Below are 26,941 nucleotides of genomic sequence, written 5' to 3'. Positions count from 1 at the left end.
TCTGCCTCCCCACATGGATCTTTGAGCATTATCATGTGTAATCCCAAAACACAGAGTGAGAAGTAATCCCCTTAAGTACCTCCAGATGTGGTCCCCAAAACAAAACAAACAAAAATGTCGTATCAACTTTGTTGCTTGACCAAAATAACAAACACTCACGTAGTTATTCAATTCCCTATAGGTAATAGGTTGGTTCTAGGAAATTAAATATAATTGAAATAAAGTCCTAGCATTCCAAATGGCTTTCTGAGCACAACCAGTAGTAATTCCTGAGTGCAGAGCCAGGAGTAAACTTTGAGCACTGCAGAGTTGACCCAAAAGTCAACAAACAAAAAAAGATATACTCCTATAGCAATTTTTTAAATACATAGTATATATCTAAACTATAATCATTGTGATGTACATTGCATCCTTATGGTTTGTTTTATATATATAATGTGTAATTCTGTTCTCCTTCACACGTTTTGCCAATACCACTGGTGGAAATTCTCTTTCTATGGGCTTGGATTTGAATTTGTTGTTTGAGAGTCTACATATGTGTGCGAGTACATCTGATTTATCTTTCTCTATATATACTATTTTATTTGACAAGGATTCTAGGTCTAATCATACTTGCATAATTGTCCAACTGTCTTGGCATAAAATCCAAATGGAGTAAATTGTATATTCTCTAATTGATGTTACTTATAAATAATCATCAAAATTACACTGGTGGCAGGAATGTCTCTAATTCACTATCACTCTTTATGTACCTTAAATATAACTGAAATATTTGTAATTTATGTTGGTCACAATAAAAATGGAAAAAATATGTTAAAATAATAAAATAAAACATGTTCTACACCACTAATCACCAAGGCCATGCAAATAAAAACAACAATAAAATATCACCTCATACCACAGAGATTGGCATACATCACAAACAATAAGAACAACCATTGTTGGCATGGATGAAGGGAGAAAGGAACTATCATTCACTGCTGGTGTGAATATAAATTGGTCCAGCCTTTTGGCAAAACAGTATGACAATATGGATATTTTTTAAGAAGTAAAAACATAGAAATTGAACTTCCATATGACCCAGCAATACCATTCTCCTAGAAATGGAATGAAAATAAGAAATATGACCAATTTTTTTTATTTAAAGGTATTTTTTATTTTATGAAGAAAATAAAATCTTATTTCCCAATTATTCAAAATTAGATCTCTTATGATTTCTATCATTCTTTATGGATAAACATTCTTTGCCTAATTAAATAAATTATTTTTTATGTTTTTGAGCATTCCATCTCTGTATTTTATTGGCTAACATTGTACTTAACCTACCACTATAAGTAACAGAAAAATACTGAATTGTATTTCTTACCAAGAAGTTGTTTTTCCCGGAAAATTGTAACTGAGAAATAGGGATTGGTATATTTTATCAGAATTTTTCTAACTAGTCACATTATGTTACTTTGTGTACCGATCCCAGTATAGTGATGTTATGAAAAGCCACCATGCATTCTGGGTAATGCAGACTTCAAGCATTCACACTCCATTAATTAATTCATCACCTAAAAGCTAAGTATTGATTTTTTAATGGTTTTACAAATCTATTTAAGCTTCTGTGATGTGATTAAGAGGATGTGTGTTTACTGTAAATTATCTAACAAGTACAATGGTACTACTCTCAGAAAATAGCAAACAATTTAGTTTGTCAGAGAAAATAACAGAGAGCTTGGTTATTCTCCCAAATACTTATTATTCATTTAATAACTATTAAAATCCTTTTGAACATACCTTTTTTTTTTAATTAGAAAGACCTCTTAGTTTAAAACACAGATGCTCTATTCCCTTGATGGTAATTTTATTCATACCACAAAACCTAGAAACATAGCATCTAATTTTAATATAACTTTAAGTAAAATACATATGCCTTCTTTGTTAAAGTTGATCAGAAAAACACTTTATTGAGGCCAGAGAGATAGCATAGTGATAGGGCGTTTGCCTTGCAAGAGGCCGACCAATGCTGAATCCCTGCATCCCATATGGTCTCCCATACCCTCCAGGAGCCATTTCTGAGCAGAGAGCCAGGAGTAACTCCTGAGTGCTGCCGGGTGTAACCCCCCAAAAAAACACTTTATTTCTTATTGTTCAATATTATGAAAGATGTAAAATTGTTTTTTTATGTTTTCATTCTCTTTCTTAGAAGATACAGTAAAGTGAAAGTCAAAAGAAATATATTTGTGCTTATAACATTTCCCTTGCTTTTTCATAATAATAGAATAGAATTGTGCATCTACTTTTTAATTCTTAAAATAAAAAGAATTGACCTTATAAATCTACCAAAACTGGAAATAGTTTTTTTTATGGGATAAATTTATTTTAATAGCAATATAGAAAAATATACCTTGGGAATGATGGAACTACATCTCAGAAGTAAAGATTTCATAAATAAATTTGAAAATGACAAGTTCTAATAAATATGTCCTAAGTTGATATTCAGTATAGCCTGTCACAAAGAGTGACATGGACATGTTTTCCATAGCTTATCCTCTGATAGAAAATTTTTTTGCAAAGTTTATAAAGATTCTGAAAATATTGTACCAAAAACTCCTACATTTTTTTTTTGCAGTAAAATGCAATGCAATCTGAAAATCAATTCACCTTGAAACATTCTGACAAAACTAACATAAATAGTGGAGGATAGTAGAAAATGTTTCTAAAATTAAAATGTCATGCTAGTGTCATATGTGATTTGTGGGTAGAAGGTGAAATAATATAAAAATAAATATAAAAAGTTTCAAGAAAAGATTTTGGTTTTGCTCACAGTCAAAACAGAAATAAAATCAGGTAATTTTGACCAGCTAATTTTGACCTTACAACTACCTTGGAAACAAGAACTAGGTAATTGTGTTGCTACGAATCTTCTTTGGCTTCAGATCCTGAGGAAGAGGCTGAGTATTTTGACTAGAGTCAGATGTTTCTATCACTCAGATTTTAGCTGACATCCAACTGGTCATGAAAGATGGGAGACTATTTGAAGCTCTTCATCATGCAGAGATAAAAAAGCTTCAGAATTATCCTGCTAGGTCTTTTGATAGCATTAATTAGCAGTCGAGTTTAAGTTGGTATATATTTGTGACTTTCTTAACTAAAAGTTAGTTTTTTATTCTGTGTCAAAGAGGGCGTAAGAAACATTAGTATGCCTTATATTTATAAATAAAAAAAAGAATGTTTTTGTAACTAAAACCAAATATGTGTGTGGGCAGCCAGTTTTGACCTATAAAAAGAATATGCCTTTTGGCAAGGCTTGGTTCCTTCCTAGTGTTCTCCAAATAATCACCATTTGGAATATCTTGGAAGTAGAGATAATTAGTGTATTTATAGATCGGTTATAAGTTATGAAGAAATATTTCTTCATGTGGTTAACTTCAAATAAAAATTTGGACCTTCAAAATGAAATTAAGGAGTTGGAGAGAAGAGAAAGAATAGGAATGTCTACTTTTCAGGGAAATGACCCTGAAACTACATGGTTTCTTAATCACTGTTTCATTACTTGCTGTAGTCCTAGAAGTCCCTGCACACCACTAGGGTGGCCCTATTCATACCATGGACCTTAGCAGTTCTACATTCTCAGGACCTACTATTGAACTTGTTGGCCCAGTTGACCAAGTATACCCCAGAGTGGTCCCCACGACCTTGAGAACAGAGTAGGTAGACCCAGAAATGAGATAATTTTTATTTTTTTACCTTATTTCTTCACACCCCCAGACAATCTTTTCTGTATCTGAAAATTCCACACAAAGTCAAACAATATTACAACTTCATTATGCCACCTATGGGTTGTTATCAATGCCTTCTGCTATCTAAGTCTAGTTTTTGAAGTGGATCCTGTTTAATATACATTGTTCAATGAGAAATATTGGAAAATTTCAGAGGCTTTATTTCCATGCAGAATACAAGAAATGCCAGTAAAAATGATCTCAAGGATAACTTAATAATATCAGACTTCCAAGATCAGTATTTCTTAGGCCCTTTAGTGCCCAGGAGTACCCAGGGCTCTGTGGTGGTTGGCATGCAAAGATTATGTGGCGTATAGATTCTAAATAGAGTCTGAAACACGAATGTGCACACTATAACACCTCTATTATATATACAGCCTTTATAGTGAAATTATATTAGTGTATCACTTAGCCTTGCTCAGGTCCTCAATGGTTAGAGCAGACAGCCAGGAGTAACCCCTGAGCACTGCCGGGTGTGGCCCAAAAACAAAAACAAAAACAAAAAAAAAAAGTTCTTGTGTCAATAAGTGGTCATGAAAGGATTTCTTTAAATAGGTATTTTCTATCAAATAGTTATATAAGTGTCTATAACTGATTATTAGTATACTATAACATTTATTTGCTAAAAATTCATAACTTCAGAAGTAGAGTTTTATTGTAGTTCATTTTTTTTTCTGTCTTGGGGCCACAGCTGGCGATGCTCAGGGTTTATTCTTCTCAGGCACCATAGATCACTCTTGCTGTACTCAGGGGACGATATGCAGTCCCAGAGACCAAAACCAGGTCAACTGCATGCAAGTCAAGTACCTTACCTGCTGTACTATTGCTCTGACTCTGTATTTCAATTTTAATTGTTTTTCAACAATAATCAAGATTATAAGGCATATTATTGACTTCCAATTATTTTCTCTAATTAATGTGGTAATTGGATTGTCATCTTTGTGCAACCTCTTTTATTCATCTGACAATGCTCTTTTGTGCTGATCAGATAGCCAAAAAATATGCCAATTATGAGTCGAATACAATTTTCAGTTGATATTGTGCTTCTTAAAATAATAATTATTGAAATGAGAAGGTAATTGTCTGATCCAACTGCCATATAAAAACACCTGTTATCGTTTAGATAGTAATTAGACCTTCATTGTACATTACAGAGGCAATATCAAGAGTGACTTCAGATTAAAGAAAACTGCCAATCGATCATTCTTCTCTTTCTGAAATAGTTTTCATTAAGCATTCAGGTTCCACAACTTCTCAGAAATAAGATGACTTATGTCTCATTTGTGCAATTGAATGAAGCCTTTTCACACTGAAAACATTATTTTACTCTATTCTTGAAATGTTATTTGGAATATAAGAAAGGTCACTGTATTTCCAAAATGACAAAAAATCTTTGATGAATTTATAACCCTTGTTGACAAGGCTTCAAAATAAAAAAAAAATACTCTTAAGAGATAGGAAAAATAGACTGGGTCTCTAATAAAACCTTATTTTCAAATATTATTAGCTCATTTTATATTTATAAGATAACTTTTAAGTGAGGTTGTTTTTACATTGTTGATGCAATGTAAAGCAATAGTAAAAATAAAGCAGTTCAAGTCAATGAGATAAACTGTACTCTAGCTAGGTTAGCAAATCTATTCAAGAATAGCACTCCATTTTTTAAGAATTTGTTAAGACAAAATATATGCAAAGAGTATATAATGACAAATTGATGGAGTCAGTCCTCACAGATTTTGATAAACTTTTAAAATAACAACATCCAAGGAGTACTGTAAAAATTAATGATAATTTTTATGTTACATTTTTTTGGAATGGAAACAAAAATCCTGTTTCCAGTAAGACCATCAAACTGCCAGAAGATTATTTACTACCCAAGTGCATTAACTATCCCAGCAGTATGTTTCCAAAATCATTTATAAGGACTTGTAGTGGTTCTAAAGAATGGCATGTTTAATTCATCAATATGCCTTCAAAGCTGAGTACAATTTCTAAGACATTGTAAGTGCATAAGATATAACATTTACATGATAAATTAATAAGAACATGTGAAATAGCATGATACTAAGGACACACTATAATGATATCTAAAAATGAGAGTTTCAACCAATTTGCTTTTTTATGTCAGTAGATCATTTGAACTCACAGAACTTGCCAATTTCTAAAGAGTTCATTTTAAAAGGCAGATCCTAGAGTTCCTTCCAGTATGGTTCAAGCATGGTAGAATCCAACATCGACTTTCCTTACTGGCTAAAGACTTGTTGAAGAAAGACTCCAAGATATTTTTATTTGGCCCTGGAAGATATTTATTTATTTACTTAAACTATATATTTAAGCACCAGGATTACAAGTATGTTTGTAGTTCAATTTTAGCTATAAGAAACACCTCTTTCATTAGTATAACATTCCCACCACCTCCAGAACATTTTTGAAAACTAAGAACTACTAGTAAAATATTAGAAATGTAATTGAATACTGTTAAATGAGATTGTAAATAGAGTACCACTTAAAGGGATATGAAATAACACATACATTTGAGTAAAGCATGTCCTACAATAAGAGTACAAGAGAGTATGTTTACTTGTTACTTCTCAGTTCCCATATATCCAACATTGAATGGAGAAGTAGACCAGAAACAGTAAAAAAGTTATTTGAAAAGGAGAAAAGAAAGAGTGGAAGGCATTTAGCAGTTGCAGGATCAGAGTATTTCTGTGGCACTGACGTTACAGAGTTCCTTGGCCTGGCAGTGGGATGTTCGCTAATTAAACTCCCTATTTCTTGTCATCTGTAAAATTATAGAAACCAGCCAACCAGAGAGCTCAGAATTTTCCCCACATTCATGGTTCTGACTTCATGAGGGAGGGAGATCTTTGTTCATTCTTTCATGGCTATGTCTAGAGTGAGCATTAGTGAATATGCCTTCATAAGTATAGTTTTTAGAACATTCTCCTGTTATAGAACTCTGGATCCTCAAGTTTACTTTAACTTTCAGCAAAGATATTTGAACTCAGTTTTTAGTCATTGTCTAAATTATCATGAATTACAGAGCGGCAGAGCTATTCATGATTGAGCTTCAGGTATACAATGCTTTATCATAAATCTTTCTACCAGGGTCCACTTCCTTCTTCCAGTATACCCAATTTCTCTCCTATCCCTCATTCTGCCCTTCTAGCAGACACTATCGTCCCCTTTTCTCCCTTTTCGGCATTGTGATTTATATTATTATTACTAATAGGATTTCATGCATGTCACTTTACCTCCTTTCAGCAGGTAGAGTGATCCAGAGTGTTTACTTCCCTTTACCACTGTCACAGTGATCTCTTCCTGGATCTCTCTCACTTCTCTTTTTATATGTCCTCTTCCAGTGACAATCTTTCTTAATAGATTAGCTTTCCTACTCTTTGTTTTCATCACCTTTTTATCTTTAGTTATCTCCCCTACAATGTTTTATCCCACATGTAAGTGAGACCATTCTGTGTTTATCCTTCTCTCTCTGATTCATGTCACTCAACATGATAAACCAAAGATCCATCAATATAACAAAAAATTGCATGATTTTCCTCTTATTGTTTAGTAGTATCATATTGTGAATATATTTCACAGCTTCTTTATCCAGTCATCTGTTCTTGGGCACTTGGGTTGTTTTCAGAATTTGGCTATTGTTAATAGTTGTATTAATTTTAGGAGTGCAGACGTCATTTCTTCAGAGTATTTTTGCATCATTAGGGTATCATATCAGAAATAAAATTGATGAGTCCTATGGAAGCTCATTCCTAGTTTTTTTTTTTTTTTTTTTAGGAATATCCGTATTGTTTTCCAAGAAATTTGGATCAATCAGCATTTCCACCCACATTGAATGAAAATCCTTTTACCCCCACATCCATGCCAACACTATGCTAGAATTGAAACATAGTCAACTGACTGGGCGGAATTATTTTTTTCCACCACTCCTATGATAAAAGGTTAATATCCAAGACATATAAAGCACTGATAGAACTTTACAAGAACAACCAGATCTAAAGGAATGGGGAGAATACATGAAAAAGAAACTTCCTCCAATACAGAAATACAAATGACCAAAATGCATAGAAAAAGGGCTCTATCTCACTAATCATAAGATAAATAAAAATCAAAACAACAGTACAATATTAGTTTACATAAGAAACTTGTACTCATCAAAAATAACAACCAGCAGTGCTTGGCATGGATGTGGGGAGAAAGGGACCCTTATTCATTTAAAAATCTTCCCATTGAATTCCTTTCAACTCAAGGAAACCTATTCTCAAGATGGGTAGATCTTGTTTATTTCTAATAGTGACCAATTAGAAATAAAATGTTATTATAGTACATGAAAGTAACAGTCACCAACATAATCCAAACAATGAGACCCATTTCAGGCCTAGAGGAAAATAGAAGAAAATATATGTGGAATTCATTCTATATAAATAAAACTAAAAATATCTAAATTTATTCTATGCCCTTTCTAGGGTTTCTGTGTTGTTTTGAAATAATGTTAAACTAAAAATATTAAAATACAAATAAAGATGACCCATGCAGTGATCAGATTTCTTATTTAGTCTTCCATTAGCTAAGAAATGTCAAATCTGCTAAGAAAAAAATGCGGCATTCCTCTAACTTCCATGCATTTATAAATATCTATGGTATTTTAAGTTCAGCATTGAAAATGATTCACTCAAGGATAACAGTAATAAAGTGTGAAATAAATTATCACCTTTGTTGGTGATAAAGATTGTTGTTCTGGGCAATAGACTTATTAATCACATGGTCTAGAATGTACAGACCTTCTCTAGCAAGGAAGTTAAAGAAAAAAGAAGCAAGAAACCAAACATATTAACTAAATTTGCTATTTATATCCGTGTGGTAATTATGACTCAGGCACCTTCTAACTGAGGTCAGCGGTGCCTTTAAGGACAGTCCAAATCCCAGACATTCAATCAAGCAATGTCAACAATCAGATGTTTCCTGAAACCTGAAAAATAAATTTCAGGAGGAAGGTACCTACCACCATGATTTGGACAGATTCATATGTAGCTCACCAAAAGCCATAGAAAATTTCAGTCATTTGGGGAGGAGGAGGTTCAAAAGGATCATAATCTGCAGAAATTTTCTTGTAGCCATTCATTTTACAGAACACCACTCTATCACCTAATACTCTGGTGCAAAGTGGACTCCTTTGGCTACGTCCTGCCCAAACTAATCTAATTACTGTTTGGGGCTTTCCCCAAAGTAGAATTCTAAGCCAATCTGGAAATTCCTAGTTAGAATTAATGAGGTAATGCACTAAATAAGATTCCCCTGAGAGATTCTATATAGTCTTTCTTTTGTTAGAACCCTTGACCCACCCTCTAATTACAAAACACTTCTTTTATACAACTCTTTCATACAACCTTTCTACTTACCAGAGAGTAGGCTGCCTTCTTTATGTATTGTTTAATAAAAATCAGTTAAGCTCTAAATAAATTTGTTGTTTTCACCAACTCCTTCTCACCACTCACACACTGACTCATAGCCTACAAGTTTCTGTATTACAAAAGCAATAATTTGACATTTTGCAAAAAAAATTTTTTTTCTCCATTAATATCACTTCTAAAACTGCTCATTTGGAGATTTTTTTCTGTTCACATGATTATTGGTCCATGCTAAATTTATAAGTAATACTTGTATTATTTAGAAGGCTATTCAAAGCAAGTACACTGTCATATAACCCAACAATAGGTTGCCCACAGTTATTTTAACTCAAATTGGCATGGAATTATGTTCCCTAATATATTTTGACTAGTTGCTATATGTTGCTTAGAGTTAACCTTAAATTATTGCTGTAATTCTATTAAGTTGCACAGTTTTGTTGTGTTGTTTATTTTAAGGCTAATGAGACAGAAAGTCTGTGCTCATATTCCTCTTAGGCAGAGCACTGTCTTTGTTTGGGGAAATGCCTTAATGGCTTTCTGATGTAGCTTGAGAATACTTCACTTTTCCTGAATAGAGTGTAGAATTACCTCACAGTGAAGAGTCAGAATATAGGATAAAGTGTTCTCATAATTGAAAAAGAATGGGTTGTCCCTAAGAGAATAAAAGAACAAAGAGGCAAAAATATAAAAGCCAAAAAAAAAAAAAAAAAAAAGAAAGAAAGAAAGAAAAGGAATGGCATAGAACACTAGACAAGAGCAGAGTTCCTTAACATCAGACATTATGAATTGGATTACTTCTGACTGGAGAGGGTGTTAGGCCTGTTAATGGAAGCTAGTTAGTATTATCCCTAATCTCTACTAGTTAAATATCAGTAACATCACCTAAGTGTTGAAAACTAAAATGTCTCCTGATTTTGCCAGTCCTTTGGAACCTATAATCACCTCAGTTGAAAACTACAAGAATAAATGGAATTGAATTTTAAAAATGACAGTACATATTAAAAAAGAATAAATAAAGATACTCAAACAAGTGATTAGTTATAATGGGATCAGAGATAAGCATACACTTTTAAGATCATATTTTTTCATTGTCTACATTGGCATGCAAAGTGCCTAAAAACATAAGCCCCTAATTCCAAAATCTGGATTCAAAGATAATTAAGATGTAAGCTTAGGAATCTGGAAGATAAAACTCAAACTATTATTAGTTTCTTCTGCTGATTAAAAAGTTGGAAAGCTATATACACTGGATAATAAATCATTGGATTATAGGTAGACATTTTCAAACTTTCAAAATGTACCAAAGATTTACAAAGTTGCTGTATGATTGGACATTTACATGGAAATAAATGAAGATGACAGTTTCTTGATGTCCTCACTAGGGCAAGTTGCCTTTTATTTTAATCTCTGATGCTAAAATTAATCCACTATTATGATTTATAGTTATATTTCATCATGTTTGTGCATTTTGTTGACAATTTTATATGATTACTAGCTTTATGGATATTCCTCCAAAGGGTGTATTTAAGGCCTTGGTCTATTGTTAAAAGATTGATATCAACTTTTAAATTCCTTAGGGCCTAAGTGGTAGCACAGTTGTAGGGCATTTGCCTTGCATGCAGCAAACTCAGGGCAGACATGGGTTCGATCCCCAGCATCTTATATGGTCCCCCGGGCCAGGAGCAATTTCTGACAGCTGAACCAGGAGTTCATTGGATGTGGCCAATTCAAAAAAATTCTTTATTTACTTTCTGGCTTTGGGGATCCATCAGAGTGTTTACAGGGCTTACTTCTTGCTCTATAATCAGGAATCACTCCTGGAAGTTCTGGGGGAACAAAGCAGTACTGGAATTAAACCTAGGTCAGACATGTACAAGGCAAAGTCTTTATTTACTATACTATCTGCCTGGCCAATATTTTTATTTACATAGTATGCAATCTTCTATGGTAGAATTTCAGGCTAACAATGTCCCCATTTCAAATCAACCACCAGTGCCAGAATCCCTTCTCTAAGGTATGGAAAACTTTTAAAAATTCAACTACTATTATCTCTAAGTTTCTCAACCAATGTTATTCTATTACCATATCATGCCTTCCCCGCAACCCTCTTTCCTGGTATTTTCAGTATTATAATCCAGGATCAATGTATTGTCATGATATTGATAACTCCCATAGCTACCATAATGGGTGAGAGCACTAAGTATATATCTTCTCCCTCTGACTTATTTTGTTTATCATAACACCTTCCAGATCAGAAAACTGCATGATTCTCTTTTCACACAGAAGCCTACTATTTCATTGTGTGTTCATACCACAACCTCATTATCCATTTATCTGTTATTGTGTCAGCTGAAGTGGATAGTCACATGTAATAATATAAAATTAGACACACATCTCACAGCATACCCACATGCAAATTTAAGTGAGTATAAAACAACTTGATATTATAGCAGACTCCATAAACTACAACAGGGAAAATATAGACAGAACTCCCCAGGAAATGGAGCTCACAGCTGTTTTCACTCACTTGGTAAAAATAACAATAGCAAAAATAAGCAAATGGACTGCTTCATATTTTAGAAACTTTGCGTGCACAAGGAAGCTAGCTAAGATAAAAACTAACACTACTGAAGAAGAGCATATGTGAGCACATTCCATATAGCAGATAAGAGTTAACATTCAAGCTATTTAATAATCAGAAAGCACAGCAACAAAGAAATAATAATAATAATAATAATCACACCTAAAACAACGGGGAGAAGAGATGAAGACACACTTCCATTAAAAGCACATATGGGAGGTCAATAGTCATCTCCAAAAGTGTTGACTGATAAATGCCAGATAAATGTAACTAAAAGAATAAGAGCCTCTCATGCCAATGCAAATGACATATATGGAAAAATTGGAAACATCTGTAATAGTAGGGATGTGATAGAAAAGTAAGCCCATTCATTGTTGGGGAGAACGTTGTCTGATGTCTGTTTTTGTCTTTCAATTGATTCAGAGGAGCATTTTCCTCATTTTGCATAAAAATTGTTTCTTAGTATACATAGGACTGCATGGCTTGTTGACAAATGCTTAATAGAAGAGATGCAAATTATTTTCTTTTCCTGAAATACAAGTCATTGAACATTTCTTTCCTTTTTTAAAAAAAAAGGTTTATTGGCTACTTTTTGCTGTTCTCAGGTTTACTCCTGGCTCTCTGCTAAGAGATTGCTCCTAGCAATGCAAGCATATAACTCTATGTGGTATGGGGTGATCATAACCCCTGTAATGTTGTGTGTAAGACAAGTACCTGATGTACAATAGCTCAAGCCCCTTACACTTTATCCATATTGCTAAATTCTGTAGGAATAGCCTTTTCTGTTTCTTTGTTTTTACACAGGAAACTTAATTTTTCTAATAAAGAATGATTTAGAAACCTTTGCTAATCTATAGTTACTAATATGCTTTCTTCTGAAACAGAAGTCAGCCGACTTGTACCAGTCCACCAATAGAAACAATCCAATCCAGCAGCTTTTCTATATGAAAGTGATGTAACAAACCATGCTTTAAACTATTTTAGCTGCCAGTGTCACTGAGACGGTGCAGAAACCACCCCTTGTACTCTCAAACTCCTCCACCACAATACTGATGAATATGACTTTGCAGAACTCAGAGCAAGGGAGAGGTGGCCTGATTGTTCCCAGCATCCTTCAAGTTTTACATTTTACCTCTGCCTGGTTGCCAGAGAACCATAAGGAAAGATCTCTGGCCTCTAGTATCCCCTGTGCACCACTTGGGAAACCAAACAAAATAAATTAAAAAGAAGGATAAAGAAAAAAAAAACTATACACTGACTTCTATTGCTGAATAAATCCTAAAGAAAGCCAGTATTTTAATGACACGCATATGTCACATAAAAATGTATATATAATAGGCATAAATTTCTCTGGAAACAGCCATATCTATCTGTATTTATATTGTTTGGGACTGTTTTCATGTTACTACCTCTGAGATGACTATTTGAACATATATGATTTGGTCCAAACAGCCTACTTTTTGTAGAGAAAAGGTGTCATCTCCTTCTTAAGAATGCTTATTTCTTTAGGATTCATAATTCGCTATAATCAAAGGTCATCAGTATCACTCACTCATTGAATTAAATGATCAATTTGTTCATAAATCAAGTCATGATATGGCTGTGAAATATCTTAGTTATGCAATATATTATCAATATGATTGCTAAATATATGACTTGATGTAAATATACAGTTTCTATGTGTTATAGATCAACTATGCATATGAAATAATCTATAATATGTTGATATGTGTAGAATGGTGAATAGTATTGACAATACCCGAATTATAGATTGTGAAACATTATAATACAGCTGATTAATATTTATGCTTCTGAATGGTTGGTTGATGTATTAAATTTATTAAATAATTTTGTTTGTTTATATATAAATTTATTCTATTTATTTAACTAGTCTTGTATACATGCTATAGTATTTCAATCTGTAACAACATTGCCAAGGTTTAAATCTGAAATTATATGTTTTCTATTTGTTCTTTTTTGTTTGTTTTGTTTTGTTTTGTTTTGTTTTGGGGTCACACACAGCGGCACTCAATGTATACTCCTGGCTCCATGCTCAGAAATCGCTCCTGGCAGGCAAGGGGAATCATATGGAATGGCAGGATTCAAACCACCATCTGTCCTGGATCTGCTCCATGCAAGGCAAACGCCCGAACACTGTGCTATTTCTCCAGCTCTTCTATGTTCTTTTTGTAGAAATTTTTTTCACTAGTTTAGACCTTGACATATTCATATGAATTGTAGGTTACTCCATAAGCATATTGAATATCTCTACTCTTAAATCTTTTTTTTTTTCGTTTTTGGGTCACACCCAGCAACTCTCAGGGGTTACTCCTTCCTGGTGCCACGCTCAGAAATCACTCCTGGCAGTTTTGGGGGCCATATGGGATGCCAGGATTCAAACCACAGTCCTTCTGCATGCAAAGCAATAGCCCTACTTCCATGCGATCTCTCCAGCCTCTCTACTCTTAAATCTTACAAGACTTTTTGTTAGTGTTTTTATAATATCACATGAAATGTTTACTTTTTATATATTTATTTACATTAAATATTATATTTTTTAAAAACTGAACATTAAGTACTATATATAAACCTTGTAAACATTTGCAATGTATTAATATATATAATTTTTGTAAATATACTGTCATAACATCCTACTAAATTCTCTTACTGGCTCTTAATTCTATATATACCTTTTATTGTTGTGCAGTCCAAGAATATTAGTGTATAATACTTATTTAAACAAGTGATAACTATTTACATTTCAACTTCAAAGATACCATTAAATATATTACCTATTATATTTCATGAATTGTTTATCAAGTTTGGAACTCTCTGTTCTTGATTTGTGGAAAAATTTTACTACAAATTTTTCTTATTCCACCTTCACTAAATTGATCACAATTTCCCTTTATTGAATTAATATGTCAAATGATATTGACTTTCTACCTTAATTTAAACTGTACACCTGAAATATGAAGAAACAAACTTCCCTAGATAAATTTAGATTAACCTCACTTTCTACCATCTAAAGCAGGGGTCTCAAACTCAATTTACCTGGGGGCAGCAGGAGGCAAAGTCGGGGTGATCCTTGAGTGCAAAGTCAGTAGTAAGCCTTGAACATTGGGGGTGTGTGACCGAAACAACTAAAACAAAACAAAACAAAAAAAGATTCCTCTAGGACAGGGCCACAAAATGTTGTACGGAGGGCTGCAAACAGCCTGCGGGCCACGAGTTTGAGACCCCTGATCTAAAGAAACAGGAATTTTTTGGTGAAATCTATTGTTATTTATACAAATATAATTTAATTTAAATTTTCTATATGAGTATAAATATACTACAAAGATATGTACAAATATATATTTATTGATAGAAATTTCTCTTGTTGATCTGGGTTTTTGCAAATTTGCTTGCATTCCATGTTGGTTCATTTACTGCTCTCTTTTAAATCTAAAGTTGATTCTTCCTAAAGACTCAGCATGCCAGATTATATGATTAGTATGGTTCAATAAACAAAGCCATTTTTTTCCAATTCTTGGAGATACAGGCCTAAATATTTAGTGTTTGAACAGTCATCAGTTTTGATGCTAGTCCTACTTAGAGACGCATGTACTACATGTATATTTGGTGATACTTCAAGGAGGGAAGAATATGACATGTGTCTGAGTCTAAACTTGGTTCTTAGCATAAAAATTATGTGTTCAAGACCTTTGAGCTATCTTCCTGGGCCACAAAACACTTATTTTTTAACTTTATATTTAAAAAATATCTATGTAGTTGAACATAATACAGTTGTTATCAGAAAAAATGAGAGCAGTTATTATTTAAAAAAACAATAGAAAGAAAAGAAGAAAAAGGTAGAAAAATATTTAAAAAGAGATAAAGATTCCCTGCAGAATACTTCAAAAAATGTGATGGAGATATCTATATTTTTTGTATGTTTAATTTTTTATAGTTATACCTCTTGGTGTGTCTATTTCCAAATGTAAATGTAGTTTACTCGTCCTTTTTGAAAATGTTTTTATTCATTTATTTATTTTCCTTTGCTTGTTCTGGTTCAACTGAGTATTAATTCTACAAGATAAGTCTTTGCTGGGATAAAAGCTCAATTCAAAACCAGGCAGAGAAACTATATAATCTGACATTTTTACCCCCTAATGCACCAACAGGATAATTTGGCATTGTTCCTTTTTGCATAGGCCCACTAAAATGTGAAGTTTTATGCATAGAAACAATTTATTTTCTACTAGGAATAAGAATTCATAAAGTTTATAATACAGGGTATCTCCCTCCCTGAATATTTGTCATGGGAACTTGACTTAGACCTCACATGATCTGACATCAGCCATCCAACCTGAACCCAGATTCCAACCTTAAAACTCAAACAGTTCCTTGCAACAGCACCAGAAATCAAATTCCCCCTGGGGAAGTCAATACAGCTCTGGCACCAACTTGTGCCAGGGTATGTTCATACGATATCCTGATGACGAGGAAACAGCAACGACTTGATCTAAAGGTAGGTTGCCCCACCTCATTACCTAATGGTGAGATGAAATCAGAAGACACTCCATCATTTGATCAGTACAAAAATCAATATCACTAAACACAGAAGACTGATGGCAACAACTGTGATAGAGCAGAACTTCTGGAACCATAAAGAAAGAACCTATCCTAGAGTTGTGCAAAAACCAATATGTATAATTACAGAAGACTGAACTTGACATCCACAACTGAGCAGAACATTCTCTGGAAATATAAATTGATATTGGAGTTTGACAATGAACATTGCAGAAGCCTGTAGTGAATCCTATGATAGTCTGCTTCAAAGGTGGAGGAACCCTGTATCTCTTAGGCCAAAGAAATTTCCTTTCTAATTTCCCAATACTAACTGTACCTATGCAAATAAAAAAAAAGTTGCCACACCAATCCCTCCTTCCTTATTTTCCTGTTTTCTTTTGTATTTTTCTTTTTTCTTTTAAATTTATATTGATAGATTCTTGACAGGGGCTCCTCCCCATTTATTTTCTTCAAAGAACTATAGAACATGAATTATCTTGTTCTGCCTCATAAATTAAGAGTAAAAGTGGATGGTAAGTACCTGGTACAATCAGTTCTATGAACACTGAGTGGAAAAAAATGATCAGACCTAAATACCCAACCCAAAGTCAATAACAATAGAATCAAGAGACCCAAACTACAACAAGGTATACACAAAAGGGATCTGTTCCACTGGCAGTCCAGGGGCCTAAAGGTGGAGGCAAGGGAAGCATTCTTGGAAAAGGGGTGGAGGGAGGTCAACACTGGTGATGGGAATTGCCCTAATTCACTATCACTGTGCACCTTAAATATAAGGGTGATTAAACTTGTAATTCGCATTAGTTTCAATAAAAATTAAAAACAGATAAATAAAAATGAAGTACAGTAGAAAGCACATTTGTGAGAAGTATTATTTCTCCAATGAAATTATTAACACAGTGCCAAAAGGTTTAATAAGCTCTTGTTAAATGTCCATTATGTCCAACTGGTGTGTTCCTGTAGGGATGACAACATCAAACAAATGGAGTTGTCTAGAAATTAAAAGCACTGTTACTGATATTATGATTATTAAAAGTGTATACTTATATGCCAGGCCTCCTAGAATAAGGAAGTATAGGGTGAGGGTGCCCACACTCACTCCCAAATACCAGCATATCTGAAATTTGGTCAGATTGGTGACCCTGAAGAAAACAGTAGAGCGGTGCTGAGGCAGGGCCATAAACAAAATAGTGATTCTGGATGATAGATGCAGCAGGCATGCTTTTGGCAAGGTGAGGGCTTGAAATGCCTTCTCCTCCCGAGATGTCCACCTTTCTGCTGTGTGGCCAATGTACCCAAGAATTTTTTTATGGCTTGGCCAAAACATTTATTTTTAAGTCAATGTGTTTGTCTACACTCTCCTAAAGAGTTTAATCGTGTGGTCATCATGATACCATGTTCTCCCTGAAGGCAACATGATACCACATTCTTCCCTACTTCCAGGGGCCAAAGATAGCATATATAATATGACACATGCATACAGACCCTGAGCTGAGGCACCAGCACCGAAAAATTCTGGAGCACACTCCCAGGAGCCCTATTTGTCTCCTGTGCTCTACTGAGGCATAGTAAACTTGGTAGAGGATCCAAGCACCACCTCAACTGCTAAGAAATCATCACTGAAAGTACTCCAGTGGTTCTCAACACTGCTAAACTGTGATCCTGATGAAAAACAGTATAGTTACAATAGCATGAAAACATCTCAACTGAACATAGTCATCAGTGACTTGTATATGGAAAAATTATAATTATAGTGGGAAATATATATATATTTATATAAATTTCTATAAATTTCTATAAATATAAATGATAATGGGATAATTTTTTCATATAATATTATAAAGCCAATTATTGTGGTCATTTAAACTAAATTAAATTTAACTAAATTATTATGGTTTAGAAAATTCTGGTTGAATAACTTTAAGTATTACTGACTAATACATTTTCTTTAGTTAGTGACGAGTAGTAAAAGATATATACAAGATGTATATATGTATATCTATCTATCTATAAAACATATATATAACATATAAAGATGTATATATGTATGTAAACATGTATATCTAAAAGAGAATAGTTTTTAAATGTATTTAAAATAGACAAAGTTTGGTAGAAGAAACTAGTTTATAAGTATTGGCAATTCATACTTGAAATGGCGGAATTTGAATATTGTTTTTACCCCTTATTGTTTTGAGCATCTTGTATGTTTTTATAATATTTACATTATTTTGAAATTGTTTATGTTAAATTTTGAACTACTAGAAAGAGTGAATAGTATTTGGCTTATGTTTTATGTATGTTTATGTTAGGCCATTTGATTACAGTATTTTTATGTTTATGCCTTGCTTGCTACATGTTATACCTTGTTCGTTAAACTTACAACATGCTAGCTATGTGGTTTTAAAAAAATAAAAAGGTTATATATATTCTGTGTGCAACAAGTTCATCTTCTGTAAAAATAAAGATGCAATATTATCTATCTTTCACAGAGACAGATGAAGACTAATGTTTGGGAAAACTTGTATGAAGTATGCCATACCGAAAGTAAATATTCAATAAATTTTTTTCATCATTACTATATTATTGTTTTCATTTTATGCAGCATGAATAGTTTGTAGGGAGATTTATAGATGCAAAGGCAGACTTTAAGTTGAATGAAACATTGACAATGATTAACACACATTTATGGGTTAATGAGAAATAATTTTTCTTCTTCATATAAAATCATATTCTTTATAAGCATGTATATTTCAACTTAGAGAAAATATATTCTGAAATATCTGAATTTTTTGAGAAGTTACTTGTCTCATTTTTCTTAATAGTGAATATAGTGTCTCTCTTGTTCAAAATGGTATAATATATCTGAGACACACTTTAAGTCATAGATGTTAAAATATATGGCAAATTCCATAGATGGACAGTTCTTCATTTTCTCTACAACTGCATTCCTAGAACATAGATTTTTCTCCTGGATGAACAATTTATCTTTGATTTATTAGGTCAGGAGGAACAATATACTCATTATGTGATCATTACAAAAGTAAGAAGAGGTGTATCATAACCCACCTCTTAAATTGACTAGAATTTTGTATCTAAATTGCAGGTGTATTGTGTTTCAATGCATAATTGTCACTACCACATAATCATCACAACCATTGTTGTTTTTGTTTTGCTTTGTTAAGTGACACTGGAACACTTCTTTCTTTTTTTTTAATTTTTTTATTTTTAATTATGAGAACAGAGATGCAAAGAAAGAGGACAAGGTAAAGTTACAGTGGAAGGACAATCACTCATAACATAATTCTCAGAAGTCCCCTTGCTGATATCTTAACTTTGAAATTTCAGCCAAAGAACATTAAGATAAATAAGACAGACAGAATCCATGTACAATTACTTTGTCCCTCAAGTCCCCAGATTGTAACATATTATAATATTTCTTAACAGCACACAAGGCAATCTAAAGCCATAAAACTTACGTAACTCCTTAAACATTACAGGCATAGTATTTTTTTACATTTTCATGTACATGCATATTAGCTTAAATTAACCTCAAATTTTAAGTGGGTTCTTTTTAAGGATTAGAGTCAAAGGAGCACAGTAAAAATGTTGTTAGAGTGGCAATTGTTGTTTGCATAGGCCCACCAAAATATGAGGGACATGGAAAGGAATAACCTTGGCCTAAATACAGAGACCCGACCCCTGAAGTTTCCTGGCACAAGACCAACTCTAGGCTCCAGGCAAAGGAACACTTCTTTCTGAAGTTTCATAAACTAGTCACGACCCACTTTTAACTAAATAAATTAGCATACATGTGCAATAATTATGAGGTAAATGTGGAAATTGTAATTAATAACAAAATATGGAAAATGAAGAAGTGATCTATAAAATAGCAGTTCAGGTTTCATTCTGAGAATTTGTTTTGTGTAGGATTATAGCAAATCAGAGAGAGAAAATGCAGGGTGCAAGAAATAGAATTTCTCATTGAATAAAATTTTGCCAACACAAAGTTATTTTTTTGCACTCACCAACAACTAAAAACAAATCTACTTAAGGCCAAGGGAGCTTTTTCAATGTTTCAACATGAAAAATGTTGAGGTCATTAAAAAACTCATGAAATCATGGGACCCATCCCATCTCCTTTCCAGGAGCTCTAAATAAACACAGATTATATTGTGGGGCAAGCTATATTTTTCCACACTGGAGAAGCCTGTATTCTCTCTGTGTCGTTCTGTCGTTGTCTCTCTTTCTCTTTCTTTCTCTCCTCTCTCACATGTCTCAAATTTCTTTCAATAAATAAATAAATTTCTTCACTAAAAAAAAAAGAAAAAGAAAAAGAGAGAGATTGAGGACCAACTTCATTCAGAAAATAAAGATTGTGGATATAATGTTTTCCATGGCCAAAGGAAAGACTTAACACGATTAAAATGAAGAGTTTATTTTGATGTGTGGCTACTCAGAGAGAGTTTTGTGTTTCACAGAGATGAACAGAAAATGGTGTCCCCTGATGCCTGTAACGTAACAATAATTACAACCACATCATTACATATTTATGTTCACTGAGAAACCTGTAATGGCATCATTCAGCTCAAGTCACCTCTAAGATTAAGGAGCATTTGACTTTTTCAGAGATGTTGGGTTCTTAAGAATCATATGAAAGATTTGCATACAAAATGTAGGTGGTTAAGAAATTAGAGTTTATTGCACAATTTGAGTAGATGGGTCCCTCCCCCAAAGGGCCATGGCTTAACTTCTACCCTTGTATGACATCACTCGCCCTGCCTCATACTGTCCCCATCCCATGTATCACTTCTTTGTTCTGCTCCTCACTGCTCATTTCTAGTGCACAAGCGACTTTGTATTGTCCCTATGTTGCTTTCTGTCCAGTGTAGATTTCCTGGGCCTTTCCTGAACTGTACCCCAATGTCTCTGTCTAATCTGTTCCAATTTTCTATAAGTCTCCAGCTTGCCATCTGTCTGAGTGTAAGACTCCTGCTGGATTCTGCCATCTGTCTGGGTCTATGAGATTTATCTCATCCTATTTTCAATCTGGGCTCACTACTCACCTACCTGATCCTGCAGTGTACCTTGGGCATAAGAGAGTGAAAGAACTGTCCAAAAGTTTGTGGAAGTGAGAGAAAAAGGGGGTCTGAATATACTTGACAGTTTCCTTTAATATGCTGCTGTCTCCAACCCCTGGACAACCCATTACCTATTTTATATTGATAACCTGTTTAATGGGCAATATTTAAAATGATTGTCTAAATTTATCTGGTCCTCCATCCTTACAATCTCACTGTAACATTAATATCTAATTTGACTTTCAATAGGATCAAAAGTCTAAAGATGAATTTGAATGGTTTTGACAGTTTTGTATTGGAATATTTGTCTTTCACCAAAGTTATTTTCCTTCCCCCACATTGCCAAAGGATTTTATTTGTAAATGTGGTGAAAATTATAGGCACTGTTAGGACTTTACAGTGTCCAGTTTTGATATGGATGCATTCAAGCACCTTTATGAGGAACCCCAACATCTCATTATCAGTAAAACCAACTGAAAAATTTTTTCCTAGAAAATAATGCGATGAGATCAGAAAATTTGGCAGACAAATATGGTCTAGGATAAAGCCTAATTGTCAGCAGGAAAAGCTGCTTTTGTTGACATTTGTTAAGAAGCTATTTTACGGGGCCAGCGAGGTGGCACTAGAGGAAAGCCTTGCAAGCGCTAGCCAAGGAAGGACCGCGGTTTGATCCCCTGGCGTCCCATATGGTCCCCCCAAGCCAGGGCCAATTTCTGAGCACTTAGCCATGAGAAACCCCTGAGCATCAAATGGGTGTGGCCTGAAAAGCCAAAAAAAAAAAAAAAGAAGCTATTTTACCTAGTCCAGATTTCTTTTCTTACAATTTTAAAAATTCTTGAAAGAGAAAGGTTGCAATTTGTGAGAGATTTTTTTAAACACCATGATTTAATGTGCTATTACAAAGCTGTCTAAAGGGACTCTCTAAGCCAGCATTTATCAATCAGATGTGTTTTAACACACTGTAGGCCTACAGGTGGGAAGCTATAGGTAAACCATCACATTTAAGACTAAAAGGGCCCATAAAGTAGACCAGAAAAAAGACAAAATGGAATCAGTCTGAAAAAGATTGAGAAACACTGCTCTAGTGTTTTAACTATAATGTGACATCAAAATGAACTGGATCTCTTCTGGGTTTTAATACCTCCTGAGTAGAATGTTACAATCACTTCTAAGAACTCATGGGAATATTTTAGAATACTGCAGTTTCTAGAAATGCATGTGATGTTGATCAGATATGACCTAGAAGACAAAAATTGCTAACTACATTACCAATATTTCAACTAGCTATCTCTCTCTTTTCTCCAGAGTTTTCAAAGATGCATGCCTTAATTTTCCATCCACTATAGATAAAAAGTTCTTTACAAGCTTTAATTTGGGCATACTTGGACATATAGTTTAGGTTTAATGATGATGAGCTTCTCTTTGTGTTTGCTTTGTGTTGATGTTACATCCAAAACTTCTTGCGGGGATATTCCTAGCTCTCAGTGCTTGAGTTTTAATCTTGGTAGTGGAACTGGAAATCGAACCTTGCCAACTAAGTATGTACTCTCCCATGATGACCTATCTTTCTGGCTCATCCACCTTTTTTTTCAAGTAGCAAATATAAAAATAAATTCTATGAAATTACTTCCCATCTCATTCCAATTTCATGTTATTTTATTTCATTTGCATATATTTGAACATTCATGTAGTTCTGAATTTAGTAGCAGATTATCTAATCTTATTCCTCCTTGTTTAATTTATGACTTAAATTAATGGCATGTTGTGATATTGGTTTCTGAAGCAACAACCTACAACATTTTGCCAGGGCACATTCAAATATTATTTCCCAGTTTAGCCCTTTGCTGGACATATTTCTTCTGCCTGCCTAATTTTGAACATATTTAGTCATTTGTCATCAGATTCCATATTTAACTGAGTTAACATATTTTATTTAATCTTCCCCAAAGGAAATATATTGAACTCTTCTAAAATAGCAGGGCTTTTTTTGGGTAAAGAGGTTTCTCAATAAATTATACACATATAGCTAACATTTTAATATCCTGTATATATGTAAAGAAAATAGTGCCAAACTATTTAAAGTTAAAATCATGAAACTAGTTAAAGTTAAAACTAGTTAAAGTTAAAATCATGAAACATAAACTTCCTCTCATTCAAAGTGATATCTTTGAGTACCTGAAATTTTTTTGTGTGTTCTATATTTTAAAGAGAGGTAAAAACTATTTCCTTTGTAGAGATTTTCCAAAGTCTGGGCATCATTCGGGTGCTGGAGTGGGGTGATACATCTTGGTATCCGGGAGCTGTAATGCCTCGCCTTATGAGCTGGTCATGGGCCCTACTGGCAGTGGAAAGAGCACCTACTGTGCCACCATGACCAGCATTGTGAAACGCTCAACCAATCTATCCAAGTGGTAAATTTAGATCCAACCTCTGAACACTTCAATTACTCTGTGATGGCCGGCATCCTTGAACTGATTGAGGTGGATGATGGGATGGAGGATAATTCTCTGTGGTTTGGTCCCAATGGAGGCTTGGTATTTTACATGGAGTACTTTGCCAGCAACTTCGACTGGTCTGAGAACTGTCTTGGACTTGGTCATGAAAAGGATAACTACATTCTTTTTGACTGTCCAGGTCAGATAGAGTTGTATTCTCACCTCCCTGTGATGAAACAGCTGGTTCAGCAGCTGGAACAGTGGATGTTTTAAATCTACTGACTTCTCCTTGTTGATTCTCAGTTCATGGTGAAGTCATTCAAGTTTATTTCTGGCATCTTGGCAGCCTTAATTGCTATGGTATCTCTTGAAATTCCACAAGTTAACATCATGACATAAATGGAGATGCTGGGTAAAAAAGCTAAAAAGGAAATTGAGAAGTTTCTAGATCCAGACATATTTATTAGGTGATTCTACAAGTGACTTCAGAAGCAAAATGTTCAAAAAAAAATTGACTAATGCCATCATCTCTGGGCTGATTGATGATTACAACATGGTTTGGTTTTTACCTTTTGATCAATTAGATGAAGAAATCATGAACATTGTATTACGGCATATTGATTTTGTCATTCAGTATGGACCAGAAGACTTCAAATTCAAAGAACCAAAGGAGCATGAAGAAGGGGTAGGAGAAAATGAATCATCTTCTATGTTTGATGAATATTTTCAAGAATGCCAGAATAAATGAAGAGTTTGTTAAAATGGAACTGTACACATGCGAAGGGTTGTTGAATCAACAGAATTTTCTTCACTTAAAAGAATGTGCTGCTAGAAAACGATTTATTCCACCCACTTTTTCAAGTGAAGCAAAATAGTTTATTGAAAAAATTCGAAGTAGAGAGGTATGAGGAGAGAGAAAGAGAAGAATATATGCTCACATGAGGACATAGACTTTTCCACAGTGGAAAAACATGATAGGTATTTGTTTTCATGGAAGAAAAAAAAGAAAATGACATAGCATCATATTTGAATCTAATGTCGGGTTAATCTGAAAGTACTGCTGATAAAAATGTCATATTTTAATAGCATCAGTTTAGACATAGTTTAAAGGATGGTGCATGCTTTGCAAGCAAGAGACCAGGTTCTGGGGCCGGGAAGGTGGCGCTAGAGGTAAGGTGTCTGCCTTACAAGCGCTAGCTTAGGACGGTCAGCGGTTCGATCCCCCGGCGTCCCATATGGTCCCCCCAAGCCAGGGGCGATTTCTGAGCACATAGCCAGGAGTAAGCCCTGAGCGTCAAACGGGTGTGGCCCAAAAACCAAAAAAAAAAAAAAAAAAGAGAGACCAGGTTCTATCCCTAGCAGTGCCCAAACCCTTTGAGCCATCAGGAGTGACCCCCAAAATCAGAAATGTAAATAGCCTCCAGATGCCATCCTGTGTGGCCCAAACTCCCACTGTCTCCCTTAGAAGAAATTAATAGCATCAATTTAGATTTTAAAAGTTGAGTAGCCAGAGAGCTAGTACAGTAGTAAGTGAGGTGTTTGCCCTGCATGCAGCCACCCTGGATTCAATCCCCAGTAATGCATATAGTTACCAGAATCTCATAATGAGTAATCTCTAAGCACAGCTAGAAAAAATATTTTAAAGTGAAAACTTCTTTTTGTTTTCATTGGCTTTTGGTTTTGGGGACACGCCCAGCAACGCTCAGGTGTTCCTTCTGGCTCTGCACTCAGAAATCAGTCCTGGCAGGCTCGGGGGACCATATGAGACGCTGGGAATCAAATCGGGGTCTTTTCTGGATTGGCTGTGTGCAAGGCAAATGTCCTACCACTGTGCTATTGTTCTGGCCCCTAAAATTAAAATTTCAATGAAGATAAATCCTTTTTTTACACAACAAAGTAACTGTTATGATCACTTAAGTCCAGTTCAACTTTACTGTTGTATGATTTTTATTGTTTTTGGAGAGGCAAAAAAGAAAAAAAAAGTGAGGGGCCAGAGCGATGGTGGCGCAAGCGGAAAGGCATCTGGCATGCTCACGCTAGCCTACTATTGACAGTGGTTCAATCCCCACGTGTCTCCTATGGTCACTCACGACAGAAGCTATTTCTGAGCTCATAGCCAGAAATAACCCCAGAGCATCACCGAGTGAGTATGGCCCAAAAACAAACAAACAAAAATTACATTTTATCCAAAGGAATAAAACCTGGGACAATTAAATAAGATCATTCTCTTACTTGTATCTTCTAGCTTTTCTATATTGAAACATATTTGTATAATTAAGATTAAACTTAACTTTATTTTCAAAAACTCCTTTCCCTTTGTAAAGAATATGACTTTTATTATCATATGATTATGCAAATGTAATTTGACTTTCAAATATTTGGGGAATAAAAGTCATTCTTTTTAATTTTTTTCTTCTTTCTTTTTCTCTTTTTTTCTTTCTTTCTTTTTTTTTTTTTTTGTCCCCAACTCACAATACAGACCAGGCAAAGTGTCTGTGTTGAGGTGTATATGGGGTGCATTTACTGTACCTCCTCTTTCTATACAGTCAGTGTAAAGAACACAGCTTGTGGTAAGAATTGGGAGGCCTTATCTAAAAGTCATTTTTTAATCTCTTGAAGATACACATGTATAAAGTACCTATTTGGTTGATATTTAGGAACAATTTAAAAAACTCCTGATTTGACATCTGAAGGAAAATAAAGCAACATATACTGGCCCAGAGAGAAAAGAACCAAATATGTTTAATTTGCTGAAAATCTTAACTTAAAAGACAAAATTGAGGCTAAGTTTTACAATAGGTTCTTACCAGCCTGTAATGTTTTTATTTAAGAAGCTCATTAAATTCTGCAAAGTCAAATATCCTGGTTTCTGGCAAGAAAAACTATGAACACATATTCCAATGATATGAATTATGAACATAGCAGAAACTATGTAAATATAAGATGAGGCTTTTCAAATAAACTATTAAGAAAAAGGGTTTTTGCCTAAGAATTCTAGTGCAGGTGAGTAAGGGGGACATATAACCTATTTGTTAATTTTGACTTTTTATTTAGCCCAGAACATATTTTGGTTAAAATA

At 34.1% G+C, this 26,941-nt stretch overlaps 1 non-coding gene and 1 pseudogene across 1 annotated transcript; one reads left to right on the top strand and one right to left on the bottom strand.

The window, feature by feature from the left end:
* The first annotated feature begins 3,594 nt into the window (after nt 1-3,594).
* Nucleotides 3,595-24,699, top strand: LOC125995841 (GPN-loop GTPase 3-like; annotated as a pseudogene).
* Nucleotides 24,700-26,315: 1,616 nt separating this feature from the next.
* LOC125996926 (small nucleolar RNA SNORA51) lies at nt 26,316-26,449 on the bottom strand. The gene has a single exon (XR_007491585.1). It is a non-coding gene; the product is annotated as a small nucleolar RNA SNORA51 (small nucleolar RNA).
* Between the last annotated feature and the right edge of the window lie 492 nt (nt 26,450-26,941).

Source organism: Suncus etruscus, chromosome 18, assembly GCF_024139225.1.
Source record: "Suncus etruscus isolate mSunEtr1 chromosome 18, mSunEtr1.pri.cur, whole genome shotgun sequence".
NCBI classification, from domain to species: domain Eukaryota; kingdom Metazoa; phylum Chordata; class Mammalia; order Eulipotyphla; family Soricidae; genus Suncus; species Suncus etruscus.
This window is presented reverse-complemented; position numbering and strand designations above follow the sequence as displayed.